This window comes from Rhamphochromis sp. 'chilingali' (genome assembly GCF_963969265.1).
Source record: "Rhamphochromis sp. 'chilingali' genome assembly, chromosome: 1".
Classification (NCBI taxonomy): Eukaryota; Metazoa; Chordata; class Actinopteri; order Cichliformes; family Cichlidae; genus Rhamphochromis; species Rhamphochromis sp. 'chilingali'.
The window spans coordinates 60,295,001-60,322,191 of record NC_137929.1 but is presented as its reverse complement, the minus strand read 5'-3'; the positions used below and the strand labels follow the sequence as shown (position 1 = coordinate 60,322,191).

General features: G+C 41.7%; 1 protein-coding gene and 2 long non-coding RNA genes across 4 annotated transcripts in view; 2 read left to right on the top strand and 1 right to left on the bottom strand.

The window, feature by feature from the left end:
• LOC308410625 (protein turtle-like) overlaps window positions 1-27,191 on the bottom strand; it is a 321,861-nt gene that overhangs the window by 59,064 nt on the left and 235,606 nt on the right. The window lies entirely within an intron of this gene.
• On the top strand, window positions 8,236-17,917 carry LOC308383605. The gene is made up of 3 exons (XR_013969177.1): window positions 8,236-8,578; window positions 17,064-17,175; window positions 17,475-17,917. It is a non-coding gene; the product is annotated as an uncharacterized lncRNA (long non-coding RNA).
• Window positions 23,119-27,191, top strand: part of LOC308412485 — a 41,270-nt gene continuing 37,197 nt past the window's right edge. For both annotated transcript variants that reach the window (XR_013974582.1, XR_013974583.1), the window contains exon 1: window positions 23,119-23,841. This is a non-coding gene — a long non-coding RNA (uncharacterized lncRNA). The remainder of the gene's footprint in view (window positions 23,842-27,191) is intronic.

Here is a 27,191-nt window from a genome sequence, read left to right as displayed (position 1 = left end):
TTAGTCAACAGTAAATAATATGCTTCACACTAACTCTGCATGACATTCATCTGTAACCAGTAAAGTGAAGCTTTAATCCTGGTCCAGATGGGTTCACATTAACAATCTGTTAATCTACTGAAGCTCACAGACTTCAGTCAACCTGTCAGATTATCTAAAAAACTGAAAGACGTCATTTTAAACACTTACTGTTGTTCTGAAGGATCTCTGAAGCCCTCCAACACTCTTCTGCTCATCAGGATGGAAAAAATAGGATTTACATGAATCAATCCATCCATTTTCTTCTGTTTATATGGGGGCAGCAGCCTAAGCAGAGAAGCCTGTCCTCCCTCTTCCTACTGACAAAAGATATAATCTCTCCAGCGGTTCCTGGGTCTGCTGCGTGGTCTCATTCCAGTGAGATATCCAAAGAACATCTCACCCAGGAGGCGTCCAAGACGAATCCTAGTCAGATGCCCAAACCACCTCAACTGGCTCCTTTCGATGTGGAGGAGCAGCATCTCTATTCTGAGCCTCTCCTGGATGGCTCAACTCCTCACCCCATCTCTAAGCGACAGATCTGGTTTACAAAAGTGAATGTTTCCAACTAAAACTGTAAAGATGACCTGTAACAAGTTTCCTCTGTAGCAAACTGACTGAGCTGACCAGTAAACTGCTGTTTTAAACAGACACACCCATATCTGAGATCTTGCCACAGAGAAACCACTGTACGCTCAGAGATTTGATTAACAAATTTCAAAAATGCAAACTAAGGTGTGACCATAACAGGAAGTGAACTTATTTCACTGACACAGGTAGATGTGGAGACAACTTCCCACTGCACTCTGTGAATTTACATCAACTTGTTCTAATGAATACCAATAAAACCCCATGTTAACATGCTTAGGCTCACATAAAATATACACTATTTATAATTAATTGTACACACACAACTCAAAAACCTCACATGAGAATTAAGGTCTCTGTTGGGGCAGTATTTACTTTTATGGGAGCAAAATTATACATTTTTATATATTCCTTAGTTTTCTTTGTTCTGGTTAAATGTACAGAAATTTGTAGTGCAACACGCCTCAGATAAGAGCAGCATGACAGATGTTTACTTTGATTAGACGACCAGTATTTAGGAGGAGGAAATGGATAATAGGTATTGATAACTGGAGACGAACAACTTAAGCATACTATATATAATATTATATTACAGCATATGTTTAACTGATATTATCTTATAATACTATGAACCAGGATAATTTGATAAATATGAATGCAAACAATTTATTCAACGTTTTAAAGATAAAATTAATTTTAGGAAAAATTTGTCCTCATTTGACCTTAAAGAAAAGGTCAGAGGTCCAAAGTAACATGATATATGGAATCCCAGATATTATTCCCTACAAGCTGGTACACGTCAATACAAACAAACGTTTACGTTTTATTGAACTTTGACAGACATGCTAGTGCTACTAAACACATAACCTCCTTGGCAAAGGTAACAACAGCAATAGATGAATTTTTTTTTTCACAAATGTAAGAAAACAAACAAAAACATTATCAGTAAACATTTTAAACACACTCACTGTGATCAAAGCCACTTACTTTATTCTGTTCTTGTCTCCATCTGGTAGTTTTTCTCAGCATAACGTCATCGGCTCATAACCACCATCATGTCAGGAAACATCTTCAGGCTTGAAAAACAGATTTAAATCAGAAAAAAGTTACAATTAATTTAAAATCAAAATGAATCAGTTTTACACTGCCCACTCCAGCTGTCAGGGTTTAAAGACAAAACTTTGCCAAGTCTGTGAACGTCTATGAGAACAGAAACAAGTAGTGGTTTGTGCTTTCTCAGTAAACTGAATGCTCATATGACTATGTGGGATATGTGGCTGCTCAAAACAAGTTACAGCAAAGATCTATTCTTGCCTTCGTTTCCTGAAAAAATTAAAACAATAACACATGGATCTGATAGTGTTTACTCTGAAAACATCTGGAGGAATCTTTAAAGTCAGCTTTGAGTTTGTGGAGAAGTGAGTCTCAGAAAGACGTGAAAACTCTTCATGAAGTCGTCACCTCAGAATGATCTGATCAATAAATCAATAATTTACTGATTACAATTGTCCGATCATCAGCAGCACTGAGCATGTGTGTGTTTGCATGTATGTGTGTGTGTGTTCATCAGTATCCTGGTCAAACTGGTTCAGTGAGTATTATTGGTACAGATGGACTCTTTCATTTCCTGCTAGTGTGTACAGTTTACGTACATCATCATCTGTAAAACAAGCTCTACCTAAACATGGAGTTATTTTTAAAATGTTTCTGTTGTTTTGTCATCATCTCTCTGTTTGTGAAGTGATTTCAAAGATTATTGTTAATGTGTGTACTTGTGAATATTCAGTTCCTTTCTCTGTGCTGAAGTGGGAGAACAGAAAAAAGAAGCTGTTGTCAGATTAACAGTAAACACTTTGGAATTAGTGACTGGAAATAAAACAGAAACAGTGTTTCAGGGGATTTTAGCACATTTGTATTTCTTTAAAATGAACAATTACATAACCATAAAACATTTGAGCTTTGATACATTCTAATTACTTAAAACCAACAAAGAGCTTTGATTTCCTACGTGTGAGATTTGTTGTAAAGGGCAGAAGAAAACTTCAGATCTCTTTGAGTCCATCAAAAAGTACAAAGCTGAGCAGACAGCTGCACCAACATAATAATCTGTAAGTAACTGTGTAAACATTTGCTGCATTATTCTTTATTTGACTTAAAGTCCAAATACTAAAACTGAAAATATTTTAAGTCACCAATTCCCAAAAAACAAGGGTGGTGTTCCTCCCACTCAAAAAACAGAAAAGCCCACACACTCCACCCAAAGCTAAATCCTCAATCTAATCAATCAAACTCAAAGTGTTAAAGTCAATGTGTGACCCACCTGCCACTGACACACAAACTTCAATGTGTTTCATAGTTTTTGTAACAGTGACAATAAAGATCTGTTCTTACAGAGCAGTGAATATAGGTCAGAGTAGTCAGTGATATCACCTCCTTTTATTTTCAATTCACTTTTTATATAAATAAATACATTCAGATGAATGTGTAATTTAACACACCTGTGACTAATTTCAGCCGGAATTTCTGTTTTTACTGTTGCCCACCTGTAGTAACTTCATGACTCACTGGGGCATCCAGACTTTCTCCACCCTTATAACATCTAATTCAGTGAAATATACATAGTGATCTTGCCACATTAATAAAATATTTACCTTAATAAGAATATCACAGAAACTGATATGGCGTGATATGGCAGCCAGGGCAGCCGTGGCTACAACCGTGGATTGCCTCCACCAGTGTGCGAATGTGAGAGTGAATGAATAGTGGAATTGTAAAGCGCTTTGGGTGCCTTGAAAAGCACTTTACAATTCCAATCCATTATATTTTAACTCAAAAGTACAGTTTTTAAATTTAATGTTGCTGAAACAACAAAATAAATAAAAATAAATAAATCTGATCAAGAAATCACTCATCTTTGGAAAAGAGAGGTTTTTTTTACAGAGAAATGTCTCTTTCCAAAATAAAAGCAATACTATACGCTTCTTCTAGGCTATATTCTCAGCAGCATATTAAACATATCAGGTCAGATCCTCATAAGGAGAATAAGTGGTAAGTAGATAAAGTTATACAGGCTGGTGACACAGAGACATCCAGGTCAGTAACTGTACAAATGGAAGGCAGAAGACTAGACACTGAGAGGGAGAAATTCAAAAATACATATATTGACTAATCAAAACCCAGGCTGTGTGGCTAACGGCAGAGAAGAAGCAGTTCAGAAGAACGGCTGCCAGAGGTGTGGCAGGGCTGGAGGCTAGTCGAGGTGTGGGTGAAGACCTTTGGGTCTCTTGGTAGGTGGAGACGGTACCTGGAGTGGCAGGTGCAGCAGGTCCTGGTCGTGCCATGGCAGGTCCAGGCAGTGCTGAATGTTGCAGATCAGGTTTGGCAGGTGCAGAACCAGATAGCGGAGCGCAGACCTCTGGCTGAGACGTGATATAACCAAACATCGCTGAGGCCTCTGACTGAGACTGCAGCAGGCTCTGGAGATGGGCGTCCTCCAGCCTCAGCTGGAAAGGGACCCATTGGTTTAATTCCCAAAGCGGGCGATGGCATGGAGTCTGTGGCAGGCGGTGGCATGGACCTTTCGAACTGGGGTTAGCAGTGTCTGTCCATATTTTTTCCTGTCTCCGAAAGAGCACGAACAAAGTCTCTGTCACTCACCACAGCTGGCTTCTTTGGGGAAGTGTTGATTAGACATGAGCGCTGGTGGCGGAGACGCCAAAATTGCAAGATTAGCAAAAAAAAGTGCAAAAGCAGACAGAACAAAATTTGAAGGACGGCCCCTTACCACGTTCACTGCTTTGCTGCACCAGCCCAGCTACCACACCAAGAACCATTGTTTTGATAAAAGGCGCTTAAACCCAAATGACTTCAGTGGTCATCTGATAGATTTCTGAACGTTAAATCTTACGTCTCTGTCTAGGAGGACCAACATAAGGGTTAAAAAAGGTGTCTCTGCCCCAGTCCCCAAAGACAGACCCAAAAGCCAATATAACATACGGTGAGGTTTATTCCTACTAATAACACCAAAACTGAAAGCATTAACTCTGGTGTGAACAAAGACCACAATAATAAAGAAACAAGCTATTCCAAAGAAGTGCAACCTAGCTCTGTGTGAAACAAAACTAAACTAAACAGTATTTTCAGCACTACACACAAAACCTAATTATTCTCAAAAGACACACAAAATTGATTACTGAGGGTTTGGAGGCCAAGAACAGGTCTGCTGCTGCCAGTTGCTGGTTTAAGGGTTTTTAAAACAGCCAGTTGTTAATAGGGAACCAACCAGCAGCTGCCAGGTCAACGCCATCCCAAAACTGCTCCCCAGGTCCTCTCATAAAGACCACATGGTCAGGGTTCTAACATTAAAGTATTCCCATGTATAAAGCAGGTGTTCTGCTTAGTGCTGTGCAGTACTACAAATTCTGGTATAAGTCTGATACCAAGTAAATCCAGGGTCAATATTCCTGATACCAATATTGATGCTGTTGACCTATAAAGGCAACTTATGTTGGTGAGATCAGTCTGTTGTGATTTATGAGATGAATCATCATCTATTTGTTAGTTCAAAAAACATGCATTGACCACTAAATAATTTAGAGACCTGGAGTATAAACGTGTCTGACTCTAAAGTGCTTTGGTTTAGCTGTTGTTGTTTAAAAGAATGTAAACAAACAAAATAAATTTTCCATAGTGTGTCTTTTGTTTTTAATAAATGAAAATATATATTTATTTAACAGATTTCAGTCAGCTACATGCTGAACTTGTGTGATAGAATCAAAGCATCAATCTTTTAACACTAGTCTTTATTTAATACCAATATTAAGATTGTCATCAAAACTTGAGGTCTAGCGCTGATGTAACACCCAGTTTTACCAGTAGGTGGCAGCAGACCTCATATGTGAATCATTCCCTTTTGAAGCTTCACTGTCATCCCTCACAATCTCATTCACAAGCTGGCACGAAGCGGATTATAGGAGAGAGGTCTGGTCTGGTGTCATGGTGTGAGGACAACAACCTCACCCTCAACACTGACAAGACAAAGGAGATGATTGTGGACACGAGGAAGAAGAGGAGGCCTCACCTACCGCTGTCTATCCAGGGCCTTGAAGTGGAGAGGGTGAGCAGCTTTAGGTACCTGGGCGTCTACATCTCTAAGGACCTCACCTGGACACTGAACACCACACAGCTGACATCTTGCTTGAAACCCATAGAACCACATGAATAACACAGAATAAAATCTTTTAATGCAGATAAAGTTAATAGCTGGGGGAAAAGAACACGGTGTTTAAGGCACATTTTAAATAAAAAACAACAAGGAAACTTAACTGTGTCCATAATACACAAACATATGTTTATTGTTATTGATGATTTTACAAGAAAATAGAATTTTAAAACTCCAGGTAAAAATACATACTCATATTTTTATCATAGTTGTTCAGGTAAGTAAAAAAAAATTAAAATAAAGAACAACATGTGGATGTCCTCTGGTCTGAGGTGCTGGGGGACCAGTTAGAGACCAGCAGCTGGACGTCAGTGGTTGGACTGGTGGACTACTTCAGTGAAGAGTAGACGACGTCTGGCTCTGGTTTAAAGTCTGAACACAAACACAGTTCAAACAACAGGAAACATGATTACAAGCTTTGTAGTTCAATCAAGACCTCCAGTCTCCACCTCTCTGCATCACACACAGTCCCAGTTCAGACTTTACTGGGAACCAGCTCAGATACATATCACAAAGGTTACACACTGCTTTCATTTTAATTTAAAGTTAAATTAACAAAACCCAAACCTTAAACCCACAGAGCTGAAACAATCAGATAAGCATTTGCATTAAAAAGTCCAATATATGCTGTTTTAGTTCACTTCATTGGTTCTTGGTGACTCCATGAAAGATTTTCAAAATACATTTGACAAACTGTTGACATGTAAAAGTGTGTAGTCCACCCAGACAGCTATGATAAGCTCCAGTTCCCATGTGACCCTTAATTTGACAACTCAAAAAGAACACAGCTTTATTGCTGGCGAGGAGGCGACACAAATAACAATACAAAACTAAACTGGGGAAAACTAATGCACAAGGAGACAGGGGGAGAAACACACAGCTATAAGGGCTGACGCAACAGTAACAATGAGAAACACAGGGCTTAAATACATTGAGGGAAAACGAGGGGATTGTGACACAGAAGGAGAGCACAGTTCTCCTTCTGTCTTAGGCTGGACGAGACAAGGGAGGCAAAAAAAAAAAAAGACATGAGACACGGACCTTCAAAGTAAAACAGGAAACACACTGACTGAACTCTAGACATGTAAACTTAACAGACCGGGGAGACACAACATAGGGACCTGAAACATGGGACAGAAAGGCACAGCAGAAACAACACGGGAAGCCATCACACAAAACCTAAGAGCTAAATCCTTGACAACCATAACTGAAACCTAGGGAAAAACAATAATCAAAACAGTACAGCCAAGGACTCAGAACATAAACCATAATATGAAAGTACAAGGCTGGTCACAAGGACCCAGAATTTTTAGGTTTCTGTGTGGATGTAAAAATGCAGCACACTACACTTCACTGTGCCCTACAGCAAAGTTTAATAAAACATATAGAAAGAGACATGGTGTTATTGACTTGTGTTTGTTCATTGAAGCTTGTATATGATTTGTACTATGCTTGAATGAGAAACTGTCTGTTTCCACTCTGGAAGGAGATGACAGATAATCTATAATATCTATAATAATCTATCCATATTTACAGTGAAGCTCTTCATTTCCAGAGGAGCGTTACATGATACAGGGTTTAAAATAATCATTCTTTATCTTATACTGAACCTTTGTACAGCCTCTGGTTTTATTCTCTGCCTGAAACAAGGTGATTTAATATACTCTTGTTCAAGAAAACATTGTTTTAATTGGTTGCTGTTTTTTTTTTTTTTTTGCCTGAGAAAAGCATATTAGGGATATATCACCTCTCTATAATACCATACAGATTATTGGGAAAAACAACCTGTGAGCAGGCTGCAACCTCAGCTTTTGGCTCACAGGAATTACTGTTCACACAATCACCTCATCATTTAAAAGGTTTGATGTGAGCATGGCCTTTCCAAACCAGTAAATGAATGCTTGGCTGCATTTGAATGGAAAGCAACTGTACCTCTTTTTCTCTTTGGTGTGGCAGCATAATTGTTCATAACTGATGTTTCCTGTTCTCAGTACTGAGTAGCCTGCAGCTGAATAAATATCTGCAGAAAAGAAAAACACAGAAATTACTTCACAACAACAACAACAACAGTACAGTGAAATAACGTAGCCATGATGGTTATACTGTATGCAGATTAACTAAACATCACCTCTGTCTAAAACTTCAGAGTTAAAGTAAATAAAAAGTGGGGAAACTGCAGTTTAATAGTTTAACTGCAGATTAATGCAAAGTTATGCCACTTTAAGATTTTCACATTTTCATAATTGGTGCAAATATGTAAAAAACAAATATGCATAATCTATACATACAAGGTGTTTGTAAAGTGTTTTGTATCTTTGCGTGAGATTCCGTTTCCTAAGTCCTGATTGGTTGGTCAACTATACTGGAGCAAGGAAGTGGGTGTGGTCAGGCCACGGTGGCCCGTGCTCTCCTGGACTGGAGTAAGCTGTTGGATGTCTACAGGTAACAACTAGCTGACAAAGCTTCAGCGACACCCCTGCTGTGGTCTATCCCCACAGTAGCCTCAGTGAAGAAAAAGCCTACTGCCGTGTTTTTCCCGAGGCAGAGTTGGACTGTGGAATTTTTTATGCTAAATTTGAGTTGGACTAGATTTTGCACCACCAGTGCGGAGCTGTTTCCTTCTTTGCACCAAGATTTAACGACGTGGTTTGCAGAACTGCTAGCAACACTAAAGAAGTGTTGACTGCTGCAAGCTAGCAAGGATGGTGTGCTGTCAAAATACTCAAGCATCTTCTGCTGAGGCTGCAACAGGTTAGTTTAATTATTTTCTTTGTGTTCACGTGAGCTGACAAATGTACATGCGGTTATTGTTTAAGTAATCCCTCCTGCTTCACTGATTTATTACCACCTGGCTGAATGGGAAGGGTTTTTGTTGTGTGTCTGGGGATGCATCATCTCCTAGCTTAGGTAAACTATTTTGTTAAGCTATTTAACATTGCTGGCTTACTAGGGGTTTTATTTTCTTGAGTCAACCACCCACATATTATTGTTGTTTTCTTTTGTGGTGTGTTGTGGTAAATAAATACCACCATTTTCCTATTTTATTCCTTGGATTATTAAATAGATTAAAAGAAGCTAAGAGAGATAACACATTTACATGTATATACATATTATCCTCCTCACTTAATTGTTTCCAGTTATCAAGGTCCCTAGAATGCGACTTCATTGCTTTAAATAAACCATCTTCACTGCTGGTAACTTCTGCATGCATGTCCATTTCATGTTTCGAAGAGGCAAAGCGTGAAATGGAGACAGTGGACTGGCATGTCTACATTTTCACATTTAGTCATGATACTGGGTTGCAAAGGCAGCTAGAAAGCGTGGACACAAAGTCGTTGTGGGGTGCATCGACTTCAGGTGTAGTTAAATTTCTCAGGCGATTAAGACATGATTATGTGAGTTAATCAACAAGTTAAAATCTTTATGTAATATTATTTTAAAAGGTATTGATTGTTTTATAAAGACAAATTATTTGTTTGGGTATATTATTTAACAGGTTGATTTTTGTACATTTATAATCTGAGTTAAATTTCAATAAAGGTTCAGCCAGTGTGGTTAATATTAAAATTGTTATAAGATCACTGCAAACAACAGAACATTTGTGGTATCTGCTTTACATTGAATCCAACACTAAAGCTAGTTTGGTCAAAACTGGGGGACCAGGTTTTGGAGACAGTATAGAGCAGTTAGACCACAGATGCAAAGATTAACATATGTATGTAACCTTTGTAAGTAGCGTTTGCTTTTCAGTCTTCTTTCCTAACACTGCTACTGAGAAACAACAACTGCTGTAACTAGTTGAAGGTGCACGACCACAGATCTTTTTTGGTTTTCTGCTTTTCATCTAACCCACCACTCAACCTAGTTCGATCAAAACGGGAGTACCAAGCAGTACAGAGCAGTTAGAGCGCAGCTAAAAAGACTGTGTGAAGATTAACACATGTATGTAACTTTTGTAAATAGCTGAAGCTTTTCATGGTCTTTGCATTTCTCAACACTTCTGCTGAGAAACAACAGCTACCCTAACTAGTTGAAGGTGCACGACCACAGATCTGACACCTTTTTCAGTGAAAACTGATGCTTCACCACAGGGCAAGTTCTCACGATATGAACTCTGTGCTTGGCCAAACCAGAACAGAGAAGTGTCATCAGCTTCAGACTACAGGAAGGAGCTGCTGTGGTTTTACATGCAGAACATTTTTAGGTAGTTAAAGAGGACAAACTCCCTTTTGACAAGAAGAAAACTTCAGCAGAACCAGGCACAGGGAGGGCAGCCATCACCTGTGACTGGTTGGAGTGAGGGGAGGAAGACATTGTTAAGGACACGCTGTAGAGATAAAGCAGACACATGTGAGCCTAATCTCTTCAGTTGTAGCACTGTGAAAAGTTATACCACACTTTACATCTATATAAAACAGAACTGTGGCTGAGTCGATGTTATTAGTAAAGGCCAAGTGTGGCACAAGGGAAACTGCAGATGCGTCCTATTTGTCCTCTCTCCAAGAGGAAGTAGAAACCTTCACGTCAAAGTGGAAAGTGTCAGATGTAGTCTCACTGTCTCAGACTAAAGAAACATCAAGAAAAGAGTATGTGGTGGATGTCTTTGTCTGTGTTTTCAGCAGCTCACTCTGAGTTGTTTGTGAGAAAGGTGGAGTCAAAACAATTGAAGCTAGGTCAGAGTCCTGACCCATGGGTGCATGAAGGCAAGTCCTTAACCTACTATTATAGTATTTAACAAATATCTGAGGACAGGAATTATAGTAAAGAAATGGACAATAGAAACAATCAAAGGGGGAAAGGTGAAAAAAAAAGAACAATACACAAACAATTAACCAGTGACTAGATTTGGGCAGGTTTCACAGTTTGGAATATGCGAGTTGTTTATGCTCACTTAGTTGTTCAGGAAAAGTCAGTGATGAGAATTTATTGAATATCTTTATTTTATGTTCCAAAGAAAGAAATCTGCCTGTATGTTATCGATTGAGTCTAATGTATATAACCTCAGCTCTGCATTTTACACGACTGACCATCAATGTGTAATTTAGCTACAGCTTTAAATTTCTTTCAATTTTTAAATTTCTATTGTCTAATGTCAGACAGACAGGAGACCAATAAGAGCAGCTGTACCACTCATCTGTGATCTGGTTTTCGTGTCTTTGATGATGATTCGATCATAACTGATGTCTTCTGTTCTCACTGCAGAGTAGATTACTGCTGCATCATTGTCTGCACAATAAAACACACAAAATGTTGGTCTAACATAAATATGAAACAGTAAAGTCATTTAAACTTTGAGTAAAGCTACATATGTTAAACTGAGTTAAGCTAATTATAAAAGGAAATTATGAATAAAACTATAGGAAGTTTACTTAATGTGAATATGAATTATTAATTTCTAACGCCTGATAGAGAAACACCTGCAGGTGACTTTAAAAACAATCATAAACAGGAAACTGTACGACTGCAGAGGTGTTAGCTTGTGTTAACCACAGACAACAAACACAGAGGGCAGCATGTAAAGAGCAATGCTCAATGAGCACAGAGTGAAATTTTACACTTTAAAAAAGCATAATCAAAATGACTGAGTTTAATAAATTTGAATGAAGGAAACAAATCAAATGAAAAACAAAAGTGACATTAAAGCCGTGACATACAAAGATGGACTCTGGCGAAATTACTACAGAGTTAAACTTTAGCATCAATTTAATAGAACGTTTATTTTTCTATTACAATTCACAGTTATATTTTCTTCAACTGCTTCATAATGTCGTCATAGAAATCTTTTCATGAGACATAAAATCTCCATGAATATAATCAGAACTTAAAAGTATTTTATAAAATTGGAGCTGAATAAACACAAATAAATAACCAACAAAGGACCTCAAATTACCATTGTTTTGTTTTTTTGGATGTTGAGTTGATATTTTGACATCACTGTACAAGATGTCATCTGTGAGCCCATTTTCCACAGCTTCATCTAGTGAAATTATTAAAATTAAGAAAGTATTTACAATCACAACATTTTACAGTGAAGAGTCCAAATAAAAACAAAAAATAAACAGTTTTACATTTTTAATGTGAAATTAAAATTTTAAAAATCATCAAATCATAATAAACATAAATAGCATAACACATGGATTTACATAACCACATATATTGAAAAGTCTGAGTCTCACCTTCAGGTTTCCTGTGAACACATCGTCTCACTAGCAGAACCAGTAACACCAGTAGAACCACAACACAGACTGATCCAACACATGGCAACACAGAGAGAACAGGAGGAGAGGTGGATGTAGGTGGAGGTGTGGATGTAGGTGGCGGTGTGGTGGTGTGTTCCCCTAAAATAAAGCAAACACAGTCATTAAGTTGTCGTCACATTGTGAATGTTGAAAGCTGCAGAAACACAGACAGGTGAGTGTGTCACCTGTGACAGTGATCCAGCTGGATGGAGACTCTCCATGACCGCTGATGTCACACTTGTAGAGGCCTTCATCAGACCTGGAAACATGCTGGATGGTCATGTGACCTGTAGGCTGCTTCCTGATGAGGGAGCCATCTTTATAGAAAGCAGCTGGGAGGTTGGAGGGAGTGGTCTTTGTTTTACAGAGCAGAGTGACGTCATCTCCCTCCATCACAGGGAGGACAGGACTCTGCAGGATCACTGATCCACCTCAACACAGAGACAAACTACAGCATTTCATCCATTTACACACAGCTTCATCAACACTAACTCCACACACTCAGCTTACCAGTGACTGTCAGGTTAACCATGTTACTGATGGGACCCTCTCTGGACTCACACCAGTAAACTCCACTGTCATGAGGTGCTGTTACACCAATCTTACAGGAAGAACCAGCTGGTTTTCCCCACCCATCTCCTCCACACTGAGTTCTCTGTTTCTTTGTTGTGTTTCTCCTCAGAGTCCATCCAGCAGAGCTGTCGTCCTCCTCACAGCTCAGAGACACAAAGTCTCCTTTAAAGATCTGAGAGCTGCTGGGACTCACAGTCAGACGAGCTGTGAGGGTTAAAATGAAAAAATATTTGATTTGTTATACTTTTGTTAAAACTGTTATAATTCTGTAATTAATCCTTCATTTAATAATTTTTATATGTGAGCACCATCGTGACTATATGAATCAGGTCATATCATTGAGAATTTCTCAGGTTTAAACTGTGACAGAGGAAGGTTACTGACCTTGGTTTGTTGTGCAGCTCAGCAGTGAGATCAGAACTAAAGAGAAATGACACTCAGGTTGATTTGAGGCGAACATAAAGAACAACTCCACACAAACAGCTGACAAACACACAAACTCATCTCTGATATATCTGCTCATTTTCTATTTAATGCCAGCAACATGTTTCTTTTCTTTTCTTTTTTTTTTTTTTTGTGTCCCGTTTGGATCTTTAGCCATCAGAATTGTTGTCTTAAGGCCAAGAAAGATGCCAAGCGGATTTATTTTACCAAGTGGATCATCATGGCCTTGCCATATTGGTCCATTTGATTGACCTTTATTATAATTATGAATTTATTTTATTTTCGGTTGCTACAAACGGGACAGCAACATGTTTCAATAAAGTTTGGACAAGAAAACACTTAAAATCTACCCATTTTCATAACTGCTTGTTCAAATTTCATGATACCATCAATGTATTCGCACATTTTGGACTTTTCATGATCCTCTACTCCAGTTTTTATCCAAAAAACAACATTTAAATTAATCATTATGTCCAGTGACTAAAGATTGAGTATAGACACAATAACCACTACTTTTAAATAACCCAGTAAAGTCTTGTGTTGACTTTCAAGCTGTGTTGATATATTGAGTGAATGATTTGATCTTTTCACTGCCTGCTGTGTTTCCTCGACTCCTGAGCAAAGATAAAGAGTCAGTTCAGACCTGCAGTTGGTCCTCGTGGTGTTTTGAACTTGAATTCAGCCTGATTTGTTTTTCATGTCTTCTCCTCCATCATCAGTTATCAGGAGAGCAGACAGTCAAAGTACAAGAATTCAAACAAACACAGAGATTCTACTTACAGAGCAGACACAGCACAGATGTTTCCTTCATCGTCCTTCTCACTCATTTGAGCTTTTTTTCATTTCTGTCACTGACACCAAGTAAAGCCCGCCCTCTTCCTCTGAACACCAGCTTTCTTTTGGTTCAAACAGAGTTAGTGGTTAGTGTGTGTGCGCGTGTGTGTGCGCGTGTGTGTGCGCGTGTGTGTGCGCGTGTGTGTGCGCGTGTGTGTGCGCGTGTGTGTGCGCGCGCGCGCGTTAGTGGATGCCCTCCTCAATGAGAGAGGCAGATACGAGCTGAAACACAGGAATCAAACCAGGGACGCTGCTGTTATGGAGCTGAACTGGAACCATTCAGACACTGAGGCCCTCTGAACACATTTTAATTACAGCTGTGCAGAGACACACTGATGACTGACTGGAACACTAGGATTCACATTTTACATTAACACCATCCTCACGCATGGTTTATATATGGCCACTAGAGGGAGATGTTGGACTTTAAATGCAAACTAACCAGTCATGTCAGATGGTCACCACCACCTTAGCCTATTTCTGCTGGAGGTTACTTCCTGTTAAAAGGAATGTCCTCCTTCTCACTATCGCCAAAGTCCTTGCTCATAGGTGCTCATATGAATATTGGGGGTTTCTCTGTTTTCTGTCTGTATTATTGTAGAGTTTTTACCTTACAGTATTAAGTGTCTCAGGGCAAATGTTGCAATTTCACAAAATATTTATAAAAATTAAACATCTGATTTAACAAACAATGACTTACATGTACTTCTAATTTTCAGTATATCCAATAACATTGAGCATTACTGAGCCTTTATATCTGTTCTTCCCTTCTTTTCTTTCTTACATATTTTTCAATTTTGTGTGATGTTTGCTCTCATTATTTTTTATGTCTTTATGTATTACGGGACGCCTCTCATCGCTGGATGATTGTAGGAGACATATGTTAATTTGTGAGAGCCACATTTCAGTTCCACTTCACCATCCGGACCAAGGGTCTTCAGCATACCAACGAGAGCCCGAATCTTTCAAAAGCCTCCACATCCCCACGAAGAATGTCCGGTGCATCCATAACACCGGCAATCTTCCTGAGGGCTAACTGGTGGGCTGACCAAACTTCTCTGATTGGGCTGCCATGGTGTCAGTATAGGGGGATGGAGAATTGAGGTATGGATCAGCTATGAGGCGGGCTTCATCTAGTTTCAAATGATCCATCAGTATCTGAAACTCGAAAAGCTCTGTCCCATCTGGTGGCAGCAGATTATCAACTGTGATCTTTAACTGGGCAAACTCACTTGGGTCCTTCTTAATGAGATCAGGAATACTTGGAGTTGGACCCCTGTATGTTTTCTCTTGTGCCATTACATATGGTGGCTGGTAGGCTGGGGATGGATGAGGTTTATATTGCAATGCTGGTGTGATAGGTCTTGGTACCTCTGCAACAGGCTGCTGGTTCCAGATGTTGGTGTGGGCTTGACTCTGGGAACTGCGATAAGCCCTAGCAGCAAACTGCTCCTGCAAAGAAGGCTTCAGATGTGGCTGAATGATAGGTGGATGTTCAAACTGAAAGGAAGGCGCACTGTTGGGGAATGGCGGGGTTGGCCAACTAGCTGTCAGTGTCCGCTCCTTTAACAGCTGTAGTTCACCCATCATCCTATCCAATGTATCAATCATTGTAGTATCCTTTGGTGGAGTACTCTGAGCTGTTGGTGGGCAAAAGTATGGCCTTTTGTATTCTTGTTGAACACGGATATCCTGCCTATTGTCATACTGCGGCCATGGACTCATTTGTGCATCTATTTTAAGTGTATGGGAACTAACTGTGGGAACACTGATGGGCTGCATACGTTGGGAGGAAGACAGAGGGGGTACCTGCATTGGGGTGGTCTTTGGTCCCATTGCTGTGACAGGTAACCACCTCTGTCTGGTTCACATGGTTGGCCATAAGGCTGAGGTCTGCCATTCCCACCAAGTTCACCTCATAGTCTGCAAGTTAGGGAGGAGGTTGTACTTGGTGCCTTGGGCGAGTTGATTCTGAGACATCTTCACTGGAGAAGAAACTAGGCTGCATCTTTAGGATCCAAGGAAAGCACCTCCGGCTCGAAGGACCAATGTTAATTTGGGTGGCTGTAGCTCAGGTGGTAGAGCAGGTCATCTACTGATTGGAAGGTTGGTGGTTCGATTCCCGGCTTCCCCTAGTCTGCATGCCAAATATCCTTGGGCAAGATACTAACCCGAAATTGCTCTCCGATGCATTCATCGGAGTATGAATGTGTGTGAATGTCAGTTGTGCTTGTGCGAATGGGTGTGAATGGGTGAATGCACAAGTTGTGTAAAGCGCTTTGAGTGCTCAGAAGAGTGGAAAAGCGCTATATAAGAACTAGTCCATTTACCATTTTAACACAGGACTGGATAGGCGTTGGCTGAATAGCAGTGGTGTTCACCTTGGGGTGTCGGTCAGAACACACAGGACTTACAGATAAAGGTTATACCGTCTTTACTGTGATTCCTTAGCTTAACAGCAAAGGACAGCAACACAGTAATGCAAACGCAGGCTTACAGAATGGTGAGGGGTGTGTGGGTGTGGTCTTTGAACAGAACATATACAGAGTACTGAATGTAATAAACATCTAAGTCATGAATTATGATTCATTAGCTTTCTTCGAATCTAACCAGAACTACAAATGGGAATTCCTATATGAACATTTACATGCACAAGTTTCATACATTACTCCCAAACCCTTACAGCACATGACATTGATTGCCAATACACCCAACAACAATATATCACAAAACACCAAATGGTTTTAGCTTACAGCTAACAAGTATATAGTATAACAACTAGCATCAGTAGCATGAACTAGCTACACAGCGAACATACACTCAACAAAAATATAAACGCAACACCTTTGTTTTTGCTCCCATTCCCCATGGGATGGACGTAGAGACCTAAAATTCATTCCAGATACACAATATAACCATCCCTCCCAAACAGTGGTCACAAATCAGTCCAAATGTGTGGTAGTGGGCACATCTGCTATATTGAGATAATCCATCCCACCTCACAGGTGTGCCACATCAGGATGCTGATCTGACATCATGAGTAGTGCACAGGTGTACCTCAGACTGTAGTGATCTACTCTAGCGCTCGTGAACTTTTTCTTAGTGTTAACCTGTGACTTTGTGTAACCAATCTTTCCTGTATATAGTTTCCCCAGAACTCTGACCTACCCGGTGTTTGGGCGTGTGCAGTAGCGGTTTGTGATACGAGCGACACGGGCGGTTGCCCGGGGCGGCATCGTGGTGGGGGCGGCATCACAGGTATCGGCAAAAAAAAAGGAAAATAAAAACAAAACAACAAACACGAAAACACCAGACATTTGCACCGATGTTTTTTCAAAATTCTATACGCGAAAAGTGAGCGCGAGAGCCCTGCTTGCGCCTGCTTGCTGCTGAAGTCAAAGTAAACTTTATTGGTATCTCCGCTACACAAGGCTACAGTTACAGCAGTAAACAAACAATAAATATAAGAAGAGTAAGAAAATAAATATACACTTTATGTAACGGAGTTAGAAAATAGCTTAATGAATTTCCTCAAAATTGATGTGCTTTGCGAATAGTTGGAGCCACCTGGTGGACAAACACAGCAACTGCAACTGTTAAGGTTCCAAATTGCTGCACAGCGCATGCCTGAGCAAAGGAAAAAAACTCCCAAGCTGGTGGTAGGTGCTAGTGAGCGATACTGTTGTCAATTTTGTATGTGTATTAATGAAAACATTCTTATAGTGGTAATTGTCAACATGTATTTTGATTGTAAGCAGTACTAGCATGTATCCTGAAAGTTACAGGCATTTTGATGCATGGGTAGTAACTTTATTCACGAGTAGCATTTTTAGTTAGCATGCTAAGCTAGTACTCGTTAGCTAGTCGGGTGCTTTTTGACTTGCAGTCAGCTCTAATGTTTCTCTATGAGATTGTAATTGTTCTAATTTTTTTTAACAGAACTGAATGTTGCAGTTGCTTTGCACACTGTTAATGACGACTGTGTGCTGTTTTCTTTGTACCAGGTAGGCACTGTTAAGTATAAGTTTTAATTGATGCTGTTGTATAGGAAAAAAATGATGAACAATGATGATTGTTTTATAATAGAAAAGCTGTTTTTATATGTTATTGTTGTTGTTGGTTAGGAAAAAGGAGATATAATGTCTCTTATCACTAAATAAATAATACTGCTACTATACGATCACAGGTTTGGTTTCAACTTTTAAAAGAAAGACTTTGTTGATGTTGTGTTGTATAAATATATCTTAGTCATTTGTTAAGTGTTATGTTTGGAAAGAAAAAGGAAAAAAAAACTCCCAAGCTGGTCAACTGAATGTTGCAGTTGCTTTGCACACTGTTAATGACGACTGTGTGCTGTTTTCTTTGTACCAGTTGCCAGAATAAAGAGGGAGCCCAGAGTAAGGGCAAGTCCAGCGTTGCAGTGCTGTCCTTTCTACATGGGCATATCACACCACTTGCACAATAGACTCACAGAACAGCAACAGCTACATTGGTGCCGTGACTCTGTGATTTGAGATCAACTTGATGCAGATCTCCAACCCAGGTTGCAGTGTATTGTGCTTAAAGATTCATCCTTTGCCCGTCTTGGACTGTGAATTACGTTGAGGTACTGGACTGTTTGTTCTTTGGTTTGATGGGACTCTCTCCGGACTGCTTGTGCTGACACCTGCAACTCTGAATATTTGTTATTGTCTACGTTTTGTTTTGTTTTTTTTCTTGCTTTTCCTTTTCTCTGTTTATATGCTAATATGGCAAGCAAATTCCAGCTGAGTGATATATGTGACAATGTTCGCTCCTCTGTTGGGCGGGGTAGAGGTGCAGCACGTGCTCATTTACTGTCACATGGGTCAGTTGGGAGGGATGAGGGAGCTTCACCTGTGTTGCCTGGGAGGGTTGGAGCCTTTGGGTCGGGTGTAGATCCAGATGAGTCTCCCGTGGGGCAATTTTTGCGGGGCGAAGCACATCACTCCACTCCCAGTGATGGGAATGACACATTAAACCAGTGTAGTAACATGATCTTTCAACTTGGTTCACAGATAGGTGAATATTGCGGCCAGACTTATGTCTAGTGGAGCTGTTGGTGATGTCGACCGAAATAATGCTCACTCACCTAACCAGACTTCCCATTCGAGTGGCGATACGAATACACCTAGTGAAAACACTCAACTCAGTGTTATTGTAAAATCCGACAGGGAGCCTGTCATTTTCAGGGGTGATGGTACAGACAAGTACACAGTGACTGAATGGGTTGAGCTGATGAAATCATACATCAGGAAGCAGAGTCTTAATGTGTCGTTGCAGACAGAGGAGGTGATGGGGAGGCTAATGGGGAAGGCCAGGGATGTAGTTAAGATAGGCTTGAGAAGTGATCCTGCACTTACTACTTCCTGCGCCCCTGATGTCATATTCAACATGCTGATAAGGTACTTCAGCAGCACTTCCTCTTGCCTACCCCTGCAGAACTTCTACTCGACTCTGCCTTCTCACAGGGAGAATCCTGTTGATTACTGGATATGCCTCACCAAGGCTGCTGATATGGCTGAGGAAGGTTTGAAGCGTCAAGGCAGGCGAATGGAGGACATTGGTGGTGAGATCGCTAAAATGTTTGTGAAACACTGCCCAGATCCTGAGCTCGCATCTGTGTTTAACTACAAGCAGATACATGAGTGGACGTGAAAGGAGATTCAGGAGAGGATAGATGAGTATCGACGCGAGAGGGTGTCTTCTGTGAGAGTGTGCGTGGTTGAGGCCCATGCAGCAGTGCTAATTCGTGATGACACGCGTGTTGAGCTCTTGAATAACGATGACAGGAAGTCTTCTGGTGTTGACGCGCTTCCTACCTCACCCCCGTCTCCTGGGGTAGGACCCTCTGTCTCACCCTCTCCTCTCTTGTCCCAGATGCAGCAGATGTTTCTTGCTCCAAGCTGTCCCACAGTTCCTCCTCTACTGTCACAGGATGGGGAACGGAATCCGACGACCTCATCTCAGAATAGATGTCAGACTATTCCCCTGCATTACCAGAAGCAGTCTGCTCTCCCTGCGCCTGAGCAGCAGTTCCCCCACAGTCAGCAGCCCAGTGATAATGCTGTGCTTGGCGAGATGATGTCGATGCTCAGGGAATAACGTGTTGAATAACGTGAAGGCTGGGGATGGACATTCCCCCTCACGGCGGGGTGGCAGACGAGTACAGAATCGGGCCCCTTTGTTCAATGGCAGGAGATGTCAGGTCTGTAATAAGGAGGACCACACTACACAGTCCCATTGCCACTTTACCCGACTCTGTTTCACATGCTTTCAGCCCGGTCACACACGTCGCTTGTGTGCCAATGGGGCCTCTACGGGTGACAATGCCCAGGGAAACTAGACGACCTGTGCTTTGAGGGAGGCTGTACGGGTCATGAAGAACACTCCCACACACATGATGCAGCAGAGCTGTATGACAATGTAAAGGACTTAGACAAGTCTGAGAGAGTTATTTTTTAGGACACACAGAGAATCAGCAGCAGTGACAACCTGTTCTACACTCCTGTTACAATCGGAGGCAAGGCATCCCTTGGTGCTATGTTGGATAGTGGTTCAATGGCCTGTTCTTTGAGTGAAGTAGCACTGCAGAGGCTTGCTGCTGCTGGTGCTATTGATTTGAGCAATCAGGGGGCACCCACTGTTGTTTTTGTTGGCTGTGGTGGTGTACGAGTGAAGCCTAAATCAGTGGTGGAGCTTGACACGGAAGTGTATGGGTGTCATATCTTGGTTCCAACCTTTGTTGTTGAGAATCAACAAGATGACTTAATTGTTGGCTTGAATGTCATCAGACATTTAATCTGTCAGTTCAAGAAAGATGCAAGCTACTGGGAGGCAGTTTCAACGTCGGGTTCAGGGCATCAGGAACTTGAACAGTTCCTCTCTCTGCTTGCTGGCCTGGAACGCTGGTCTGGTACTGAGATACCAGACAAAGTGGGCACAGTCAGGTGCAACAGGGCTGTCACCCTGCCAGGTAACAGTGAGTTTCTTGCATGGGGGAAACTTCCTAAAGGTGTTAAGATATCTCCTGGCTCTACTGTAGTTACTGAGCCAACCACCTCTCGCTCTGCACCCAGGGGCATCATGGTCGCTAGAGTGGTGACTCCTCTCTGGGGAGACAGGTGGGTCCCACTCAAGCTCCTTAACGTCACAGACAACCCTGTTATTCTGCGGAGGAATGCCAAGCTTGCTGATGTCTACACCTGCCTTGCATTGGAGGATATGGAGGTTCCAGAGCTCAGTCAACAGTCTACTCGTACAGAGCCCACTGGGACATCTGTACCCACAATGGATGTTGGTACTGTACAGGAGAGGCTGGACCATGTTGGCCTGGGTGACCTGGACCTGAAATCCTGTGATGTGTCATCGGACTGGCAAGAAAAGTTGGCTGACCTTGTGGTCAATTATCAAGATGTCTTTTCTCGCCATCATCTGGACTGTGGTGAGGCTAAGGGCTTTGTACACAGGATTCGGCTGACAGATGACAGGCCATTTCGTCTCCCCTACAGGCGTGTGCCTCCTGCCGAATACCACAAGCTCCACCAGGTTCTTAACGAGATGGAGGAGAGAGACATAATCAGGAAGTCTACTAGCGAGTTTGCCTCGCCTCTTGTCCTTGTGTGGAAGAGAAATGGTGACTTGCGAGTGTGCACCGATTTTCGATGGCTCAACAGGCGGACGCTAAAGGACGCTCATCCCCTGCCACATCAAGCTTATTGCTTGGCAGTCCTTGGTGGCAATGCGTTTTTTAGCACGATGGACTTAACTTCTGGCTTCTATAACATGCCGCTACATGAGGAGGATCGCAAATACTCTGCATTCACAACACCCATGGGTTTGTATGAGTATAACCGCCTCCCTCAGGGTTTGTGCAACAGCCCAGCCAGCTTCATGAGAATGATGACCTGCATTTTTGGCGATCAAAATTTCCTCAGCCTGCTGTGCTACCTTGATGATCTGTTGGTCTTTGCACCATCTGAGCAGTTGGCTTTGGAGAGGTTGGAAATGGTTTTCAGCCGACTTCGCCAACACAACCTGAAATTGGACCCAAATAAGTGCTGGCTTCTCAGGAGGTCGGTGAAATTCCTCGGGCACATCATTAATGAGTCTGGTGTGTCCACAGATCCTGCTAAGGTCGAGGCTGTCAGCAATATGACCATTGCGGACCTAATGGAGCCTGATGGGATCACCCCGTCACAGTCCCGTGTCAGATCATTTCTGGGGATGGTGAACTATTACCTGTCATGGTCCTGGGTCGGTGACCCAGCGCTTTGAGTTTATGATTATTATTTTCTAGTTTATTCTGATTTTCTATTAGTTCTTTGGGTTTGGTTGTCGTGTTTATTTTCCCTACCTGTGTCTCCCTCTGTGCTCTGTACGGGTCCCCGAGTTTTGTGTTGTAAAACAGTCTGTTTCCTGTTTTACTTTGTAGGTCTGTGTCTCGCTATGCCCATTAGTTCCAGCTGTGTCCCCTCCTGTGTGCCATTTCCTGATTACCTGGTGTGTGTATTTATAGTTTGTGTCTGCCTGTGTTTCTCGTGGTGTAGTGGAGATATCAAAGATAGGCACGGCTGTGGCACTGATTCAGTCTTTGAGCACTACGGTCACCCCGGTGTGTCGGCCAGAACACCACTTAAGGCCAAATTGTCCCAGAGTACGAAAGAAGGAGGGAGCTTGAGGTTCCGTTTGAGGCACTTTATAGTCACCACTCGATTTCTGGGGCTGTAAACACAGCGGGTGTACATAAGTGTGTGCCTGGGTGTATGTGTGTGGTTTCCTACAAAGGAAATAAACAAGGGAAATAATGATAAATAAAGAGAATAGACAAGTCAAATACTCAAATATAAACATAATACAACATAGTTAACATAATCACATATAAAGATCAGAAAAATATAATACACTTCAAACTGCTCACACTATGCAACTAAATAGCATTAGTGCGAGGTTAAGCAGCCGTCAGTACACAGGAACTACTTCCGGTAGTTGTACAAAATCAAAGCGTGCCCCATTATAATCCGCTATAATGCTCTTATTGTGAAGGGCAAGCGGGACGCCATACTTTCGGTCGAACTTCGTTCGCTATTTTATTAATCCACGTACCTAATTGTTCGCTACAAACTCCGCTACTTCAAAGTAAACAATCACAAACATCACATACAACATACTATTAAATTATTCTGTTATTATATGTTACCTTATATATGTAATCAAAGTAGTTGAATTAGAATACTGCTGTAGATCACATTATACCCTTTAATATAGAGTGTGTGAGCTGTATGTAGTGTAGTTCTCATTATACTTTTGAGTTAACAGAACATATTCACATATTAGTTCATTAGATAAATGTGCATCACTCTGTATCCTTGATCTGCTGGGAATGTGTTACACTGTTTTCTTGACATGCTTAAGTGTTGAATCATGAAGAGAAGGTTGTAAGCAGGAGACTCTGTGTCTAAAGACAGGGGAGATAGATAGACCACATTCCACACCCCCACCTTACAGAAAGCAGAGAAACAACTGCCGAGGTCATAACTTAGGCGCTGTAACAGAGAAAAAATGTGATGTTTTGGCTTTTACGACTAGCTGGGGGCCACTAGAGACTATAAAAAGCTGAGCAACCCGTCACCATTTTGAGACATGTGCCTGACCCTCTGGTAGCATCTCTCCCGTCCGGACGTTGTAATGCTCTGACTGTTGAATTGTATGGAAATAAATGATTGTTGATTGAGCATTGATACACCGAGTATTGTCCTTCCTTCAGCCCAAAGATTCAAAGAACTGCGTGTTTTCAACAACTTGGTGCCGTGTGACCCGGATCTTTGGTGTGCTGAGGAGGTGCAGATTTGACCTTTGGTGAGATCGTGGGGCGAGGCGAACGGAAGACCGGTCTAACAACAAAAGGTAAGCACAGCCTGTTGTATTATACCAAATGTGCATATTGGGCTTTCCAAATTAATCTGTTCGCTGAGTCACATGTATTTTCACAGTAAATTTGTCGGTGTCTGGTTTTTGGCGCAAGATACTAACAACATAAGTTGAGGCTGAATTCCAGTGTGTTAAATAAACTGCTTCTACCGACATACTAATAACATACTACGTTGGTCTAGTCGCAGTAATCTGCTTCTACCGAGATACTAATAACATACTACGTTGGACTAGATTGCAGCCACTTTACCTTCCACATTTAATTTTGTCTAATACTGGCTTCTGTAGCAATAATACATTAGAATTTCTTCTGAAGACGCGGCCATTAGTTCAGTACATTGAAGTCGAGGTTTGTTTATTTTGTTTATGGTGTCAGTGACGTCCTGGCTCTTGCTGGCTATGAAATAGAAGTTGATTTAAGGAAAAGCAGATGCTGGCTTCACGGTGCAGTTGGACGCTGGCAACGCGAGAGCGAAACACGTCCGTAGGTTTGGTTTATGATACGGCGTGTTCCGGTGGTGCGGCCGTGAAGTGCAGTAGTGGTTGGTGCTAGTTTTAGTACATTTGATAGAGGTTTTGACGGTGGTTTGTGGCGTCAGTCGAGTATAAAGGGCTGCGGCCATAATACAAAGTAAAAATTTAAGTACATAGCAACACCTGGTTTATGATGTCAGGTATAACTTCGGGGATGCAAGCATCACTTTTATGATGCGACTTTGCCCCGTGGTGGCGGTCATAATCGCAGAGAAAAGGGTATTTTGGTCTATGGTGCAGTGTGCTTTCAGAAGATCTAATAGTTGAGCTCAGAGGTTTCTGTGTAAAATTCCCGCTGAGGAAAAGTGTTGTGTGTGTGAGTGTGAAAGCGCGCTCTGGGTGAGAGAGTGTGTGTGAAGCTGCGAGGCGCGCTCTGGGTGCTGTCTTGTGGGTAAAGCGCGCACTGAGTGAGAGTGTGAGTGAGGCGCGCTCTGAGTGTGTTTTTTATGTGGAGTGTGAAGCGTGAACACAGTGACAGTGACGGTTAATGTGTTTGATTAGGAGGACATTAGAGCAAATACACATTTTAGGATCAAAGGTTGATGCCTAGTGTACCTGTGGAACATTTGCCTATGGAGTAGCGACCCTCCTGTCCGTGGACGCGTGGCCAGGACCGGCGTTGTCCGGGTGCTGAGGTGGTGACTTGGGGAGGTGAGGGCCCCCGCATAGCCACGGAAATAACACTGGAACGGCCGTGTAATCACGGGTTCACATTTATTTCCGGACTAGAACAAGACACATTTTGCGAACAAACGTTGAGTCTAGATTAGTAAAGAAATATAAAAAGGTTGAATTCCTCGTTTCAGTGGTTGAAATTGTTGTGTGCCTGTCCCCTGACGAGTGTGAAATTAAAATAAAGAGGGAATTTGGAGCCACATGGAGATAGACGGGCATAATTGGGTGTATTACTCTGTGGTGTAATAAAAATAAAAAGGAGAGATAGTAAGAGGTGTGCAGTGGAGAATTATGGAGGAGTAGAGAGAGGAATGTGTTGGGAGACTGGCGTACAGTTTACGCTGTCAAGGTAGGCGTGTTGCCTGCTTATCGGTTTAAAAGTGATGAAAATGAAATTAAAATAAATCTCTTAGTGTGTTAATACAGGAAGCTGCGGACCTGGACCAACTGCCCCCACAAGCACAGCGGCCGAAGCAAAATTATAGGTAATGGGAACCACACCCAGCACGAATCAGCAGCTGTGAAAAAGACAGCAGCGAGGAGAGAATTAGAGGAGAAATTAAGAGAAGTTTTAACACATAAAATTGGGGCCAACGGACTTGTGGAGGTTGGGAAGGCGTCCGGAGCATCACAACAAAAAGGTGAAACAAAAATACACAAGCAGAGAAATCTGAGAGAAAGGCTCCTTTTAAGGTAACGCCTAGTTTGAGAAAAGATAAAATTAACCTGCTTTTATACAAATGCACATACACGCAATGAAGAAACAGCTTACACTCATGAACACGTGAAGATTTTCCAGCAAGGTTAAAGAAAAATTAACATACTTAAATGATGAAGTCTATACATTACTGACAAAGAAACCCTCTGGGTTGCAGGACAACAATTTAACTAAAAAAAAAAAAAAAAAAAAAAGGAACACTGGTCTAACCAACCAGGCAAGACACAACAAATTTAGTGGTAAAAAGAGTCAAATTGTGACATGTTTTCTGTTGATTGATTAATAAAAGTGATTACTGAATGAAAGAAAGTTCCTTTTTTGGGCTTTTAAACATGATCTTAAGAATTTTAACATATACCGGTGTTGTCCTGTCAACTTGGTGGGTTAGGAGTTGATTATATCGGGAGACAAAAAAACAAAAAAAGGGGGAGAGAAGGCTGACACAGGGCCTGGCCCCATTGCCTCCCCTCTGAATAACACAGCCAACACAACAACATTTTCCTGTTCGTTTGTTTTTGTTTTTTGTTTTTTGTTTTGTTTTGTTTTTGTTTTTTCTATACATATTTAATTACAGGCTGCTTTGCCGGCCCTGAAAGCCGAGGCTGACTGGACTCCTGCTCTCCCCCATACGTGACACTGACCAAATGCTGCAACAGCTGGACCCACAACAACGACCTGAGAATGTCAACAGACCTGCAGGAATGTGATCTCATGCAGCCGAGACGGAGAGCACTAAACCTAAGGCCCGTTTCACTACACGGGGGAAAATTCCCAGACTGCGTCAGCTGACAGAGCTGTGACGAGACGCCCGCCAAGCCCGAATGAAAAGTAAGGCCGAGCGAAAGAATGCTGACCTTGATAACTTTGCATTCACACTGTGCAGGACAGTGATGGACCAACACGGATGATCGGGTGGCGAAAAAGGGCGTGACCGAGACAAGAGGAGTAACTGAGGACAGAAGGCACCTCAGAATGGACAAAAACACAGAAGAAGATGCAGGTTTCACCTGCGGTGAGCATGGACACTGGAGAAAGGACTGCCCCAATTGGGGTCAGAACCAGGACGGACTGAATTTTGAGCAGCAGCAGCAGCAGCAATGGTCGCAAACAAACTGAAAAAGGAGGGGGGCAGGACCCCAGGGCATGCTTCAGGCCGTGGTTTACCCAGAACACCAGAACAGGAAAGTGATGAACACACACACACACACACACACACACACACACACACACACGTCTCCAAACACACAGATTCAGAATGAAGTGAAATACACACATGAACACGTGCACTCGTTGAGTGAGTGAGAAATGACACACACACACACACACACACACATACACACACACACACACATTGGAATGCTGATTCACTGAGAAGTGATGCACACATACACATGCACAC